A 6000-nucleotide genomic window follows, 5' to 3' on the forward strand; every position below is an offset into this window, starting at 1 on the left:
ACTTAAGCTTCTCAAAGGCGGAGTTAGCGTCTGGGGTCCACATAAACTGGACTTTAGTAGATGTGAGCCTGGTCAAAGGTTCTGCGACCCGACTGAAATTCCGAATGAAACGACGGTAAAAATTTGCGAAGCCCAGAAACCTTTAAAGGTGCTTACGTGATGTAGGAGTGGGCCAGTCAACCACTGCCTGGATCTTGGCAGGATCGGCTCGGAGTTGCCCCTTCTCCACAATGAACCCCAGAAAAGAAACGAATGAAGAGTGAAAAGTGCACTTTTCAGCCTTAACAAAAAGCTTGTTCTCGAGAAGTCTTTGGAGGACTAACCGAACCTGCTGAATGTGTTCTTCGAGAGAAGTAGAAAAAATTGAAATGTCATCTAAATACACAAAAACAAAACGCCCAAGCATATCACGGAGGACATGGTTTATGAGACCCTGGAAAACTGCGGGAGCATTTGTGAGGCCAAAAGGCATAACCAAATATTCAAAATGACCCAATGGTGTGTTAAAGGCGGTCTTCCACTCATCCCCCTCGCGGATGCGGACAAGGTAGTAAGCATTGCGGAGGTCAAGCTTGGTGAAAAAATTTGCAGAATGCAGAGTTAAATGCGGAATCTAATAAAGAAAGTGGATATTTGTTTTTAATTGTGATATTATTAAAGGCGCGATAATCAATGCAGGGGCGGAGTGACTTGTCCTTCTTTTCAACAAAAAAGAAACCAGTGGCAAGTGGTGAGGAGGAGGGGCGAATAAGACCGGAGGCGAGTGAGGAGGAGATGTATTCTTCAAGTGCCTCTCTCTCAGGTTTAGAAACATTATACAGGAGTGAGGAAGGGAGAACCGCACCCGGGTGGAGATTAATACAGCAATCATAAGGGCGGTGGGGGGGGAGTGATGTGGCTTATATTTACTGAAAACCTCTCTGAGATCATGACACATGTTAGGAACCAAGGTGAGGTCGATACTTTCCTGCGAGGAGGCGCGAGCGGCCGCGGACCGAGGCCACACCCCCTTGCAGCAGTGCGTGTGGCAAAAAACGCTCCAACTAACAATGGCAGGTCTGGCCCAATCTATGTGGGGATTGTGTCTGCCTAACCATGTAAGCCCCAGCACCACGGGAGCAGAGCGCGAGGGGATGACAAAAAATGTCATAATTTCACGGTGATTACCAGACAGACGGAGCGAGAGGGGGCGTGTCTTGTGAGTGACATTAGCCAGGTGACGCCCATCCAGGGAACGAACCACTTTAGCTGTCGAAAGCGGAACTACAGGTATAGCGGAATTAGCAACAAAAAACTCGTCAATAAAACAATCGTCCGAGCCCGAGTCGATAAAAGCATCGATATCGACATTGATATCAGACCATGCGAGCGTACCTGGCAGCTGCAATCGGGTGGCCGCTGGAGCAGCAGGAGGCGACTGCGTAGTCCGTGAGTCCATCGGCGAGCTAGGATGAAACGAGGTGGAGGTCCGGAAACGTTGGTGGCCAGGACAAATGGGGCAGAGGGAGATGGTGTGGTCCGCTTGTCCGTAGTAGATGCAGAGGTGAAGCCGCATGCGCCGCCTCCTCTCTGCTGGGGTGAGGCGGTGCCCACCAAGCTGCATGAGCTCCTCCGGTGCCAGCAACGGCGTGGTTCCCGTGGTGGATGGCGGCCGGTTGTCGTAACTTGGTGCTGCTCGACGGGACAGGCGGTCCTGCTCCCGGTGGCACAAACGCTTCTCTATTCGCACGGCCAGAACGATCAGTTCGTCGAGACCCCCCGGAGTCTCCAGAGGGACTCTGGTGACGTGCGCACCTTCCTGACCCAATGCGAGTTGCATTTCGAGCTGCAAGCTGCCGCTTTCCACTCGGAACGCGCTCGCGTCGCCTTCGCCACGTCGCATCTCACCGGCAAGGCGGTGGCCTGGGCTACAACAGAATGGAGCCGGCGATCGGCCATCTGTTCTTCCTTCTCCGCGTTTTCCAAATCCCTGGAGCAGATATTCCAGCGGAATCAACCGGGCCGCAAGTCGGCCCGGACCCTCCTGAGGCTGCGCCAAGGTCGCCGCAGCATATCGGATTACGCAATCGAGTTCCGTGCACTCGCGGCGGAGAGCGACTGGAACCCCTCTGCGCTGTTGGATGTGTTCTCTGACGGACTCGCTGAGCGGATAAGGGACCACATGATCCGGAGCGGCGTCAGCGGCTTGTGGTGGAGTGAGAGCCGGGTGACCCTGGAGGGCGGACAGTACAAAGTTGAGCTGCGACTCAAGTGCGGCCATACGAGTGTCTTGTCGCTCGGCCAACCCCTGCACACTGGCTCCAAGTGCACCGAACTGCTCCTCTTGCCTGGTGAGGCGCATCGCTTGGAGACAAAGTGATTTCTTAATGGGGTCCGTGTCACCAGGTTCCATATTATGGCCGGATTATTCTGTCACGGTGCAGTTAGGTGCCGGTCTGGGAACCCCAAATGCAGAGGCTGGAGGCAGGTAGGTGAGCACTGAATTTATTCTGCTCAAGAATTCAAAACGTAAAGCGATGGTGACAAAACAGGTTCACCATCAAAAAAATAGAACACAAATTATGCCGGTTGGGGGCAGAGTCTGCTGAGCGCTAAGCAAGAGACTGGAAACAGTACGAGGCTAAGGGACACACACACAGCTGGAGCGGGGTGTAGCGAAGGAATAATCCGGCGTTCTCCAGCTGTCAGTATTCAGCCTAAGTAGTGGCGTAAGCACTCAATTACAGGTGCATTCAGCAGCTCCGCCTCCAGCCAGGAACTAAGGATCTGGACAGAAACACAGAAAAGGCACAGGACACAGGGGCAACCAGCAAGAGCCCGTGGAACGTGACATGGTGTCTGTGATATTATAGGGTTTTTTGCTGCTGGGTAGGTCAAAACTGTGGATTTCATTTCTGTCTAATGAAAAAAAACAGAATGTAGACTTAAAACCCAATCAATTTGCTTTGGCAGTCTTAAATACTCAAGAAATGATCAAAACTAAATTCGATCATCACCTGTGCGAACCTATTGTTAATAAGATAAACTAGAGCAATGTTAGACAGCATTTAGTACAGGTGAGTGACATTTTTCAACACCCTGGCAAAACCAGAATTTATTGGTGTAAATCAACATTTTATTTAACAGAGTAACATATTTGTAACATATATGGACATGTGTGAGTAATATTTGGCACTAAAACACATATTTTGGCACAAATTATGCATGTTCAATAGTAATATATCCGGTGTTGCGCCTCATATGTCTGAGTTGAATGAGTGACATGTCCAAAGCTCACAGCCAACAGAAATGCCAATAGGTTTAAGAAATGTCAGGAAGATACTTGATAGGTTTATCATTAGAAGGGTTTCATTGTTTCTAGTCAAAGTCATTTCATTGTAACCCCAAACAATGGACTAATATTAAAACCAGAACTTTATTTGTAGGAAACAAAGTTGGAAATCTTAAGATTTTATGAACTTATTAATGCTAGTCTTGAAGTTTTCAATGTTTTTTGACATTTGCCTATTGAAAGACTTGTGGTTTGAATTTTCATGAAATTGATTTTGGTGAGCTTTTAGCTTAAATTCCTTGCTTTATGTCGATGTATAGCAGGCGTATAGTTCTGATTTTGATTATTATTAATATAGAAATATAGCCAGAGCCTTGTTGCTCTCTGTACCAGGGCATTTCTGGCTCACGACACTCACCCTAATTTGAAACCCAAATCCTACTGGAACCCCTAACCCTAACACAAAGCCAAAAACACACAGCATAGAGAATTACCAATACTAATAGTATAAAACTCAACATAAAAAAATGACATAAATTCTATAACACAGTACAGGTCCTATGTTAATGTTAGATAGATGAATATGAGGCATGCGCTGCAGAGGCTTTTCATAAATGCAAAAAGATGCAGTTGGCAACGTGGCGTCAGTACAAAGCATGGAAAGAAGTCTATGACGGCAACAGTAGCAGAAGTCTCAAGAAACTTTTCGGGAGGTCGGATTTCATAAATCTCACTAAATCCATATTTTGTGCAGAGGAGCTGGGAGGGTGTGTCGCTTTAATATGACCCTGCAGGGCTCAAGGTGCTGCTAAATGCCATCCTGTTTGAAATAAGTGGAAAAAATCAAATATAGTAAACAAATAAACAAACATCTTGTAATCTTGAAACCCTAATTGGAAACACTAATTGTATCTTGTAACCTTAATTTGAAAGCATCATGCTAACATGAGATCCTAACCCTAACTGGAAGCGCCTAAGTTGAAACCCTAACCCTAACTTGAAACCCTAACCCTAATATGACACCCTAACCAGATGTTGAAACCATAATTGGAAACCCTACCTGGAAATTCTTAATTTGAATAACCTTAATTTGAAACTCTAACACTAATTTGGAAACCCTAACCCGAAATTTGAAACCATAACCCAAATTGGAAAACCTAACTGGTAACCCTAATCCCATCTCGAAACCCTAACTTGAAGCAATAACCAAAACTTAACTAACCTAATTGGAAGTCGTTGTTTGGAAACCCAAATTCTAATTGGAAATCCTAACTCTACATTGAAACTTAACTTAACCCTTTGAAACATTAATTTGAAACCCTAATCTTAATTTGAAACTCTTACTGGCCCTTTTGGAAACCTAAATATGAACCCCTTACCCTAATTTGAAACCCTAACCCAAACTCTAACCCTAGTTTGAAACACTAATTGGAAACCCTAACCCTACCTTGTTTGTGTTGTTGTTTATTGCTGTTTTTATTATCTGCATGGCCGCTTCTCAGCATGCAGGTTCAGTATCAACAGCGGCTGACTGACGAGGAGAGAAGGAACGGCGGTGGGGTGGGGGGGCTGCCATATCTGGGCCTGGTTGCTAATTGAGCGGCGCACTAGACCCCAAGGTCTGCCTCGCTGACGCTTTTTTAATCCATGGCTGTTTAACGCTGGCTGTGCTTGAGTAATTAAGCAGATAATCTTCAATTAAACTGAGCTCGACCCCCGCAGCCCCCCCCACCTCCACCCACCCGGAGACAGATGGGCCTCAGAGGCGCACAGCTTCCCTTCCCCTAGATAAATGGCCGCTGCCTGTCCCGGCCAAAGCGCTGTCATGCTTTATGGCGTGTGTTTTCCATTATCGTCGTCATTTTTCAACGTTTTGCAGCGTTTGCCTCGTATGTTGTCTTTGAGTGTGCACATAACACAATAATGTGTGCACACATTAAAGAGCAAAAAAGTAAAAGCGCTGCTGTCAGTAAACGAAGAAAGCAACCTCACTTCGGGTTTTTGATCCTCCTGGCCAAACATCTTGCGGTTACGAGCTCAGCGTGAGGCCAAACATTAAGTGGATCTCCTCAATCGTAATGAAAATTTATTGCACACAGCCGTATACTTAAATATTCTCATCCCAGGTTGTTTTTAGAGACGCTCTGGACGAGACACAGCGGGCTGTCAATTACCTCCAATGTATAATCATTCACCTCAATATGAGATGCTTATGTTGTTATCTTATTTCAGAAAAATACTACAATGATAAAGTCATAATGACGATAATATTGCAGGAATAACGATGAAATTTTATAATTAATCCACCCATCCATTTTCTATGTTACTTATCCTCACTAGGGTCAGGGGGGTATAGAGACAAACAATCATTCACACTCACAGTCATACCTACGGACAATTTAGAGTCACCATGTAACGTAACATATTTTATAAGAATTAAATATATATATATATATATATATATATATATATATATATATATATATATATATATATATATATATATATATATTTAAATCATGTTAGGAGAATATGATCATATATTTTTCAAGAATATGTTGTAACGTTGCATATCTTTTGAGAAAAAGGTTGCTGTGAGAATAAAGTCACAATTTTACAAGAAGTACTACAGCAAATTATTTTTCTCAAAAAATATTGTAATATAAGTAAAAAAATTCCGGGATTGGCTGGTGACCAGTCCATGGTGTACTCTGCCTCTCACCCAAAGT

Source organism: Dunckerocampus dactyliophorus, chromosome 6, assembly GCF_027744805.1.
Source record: "Dunckerocampus dactyliophorus isolate RoL2022-P2 chromosome 6, RoL_Ddac_1.1, whole genome shotgun sequence".
Classification (NCBI taxonomy): Eukaryota; Metazoa; Chordata; class Actinopteri; order Syngnathiformes; family Syngnathidae; genus Dunckerocampus; species Dunckerocampus dactyliophorus.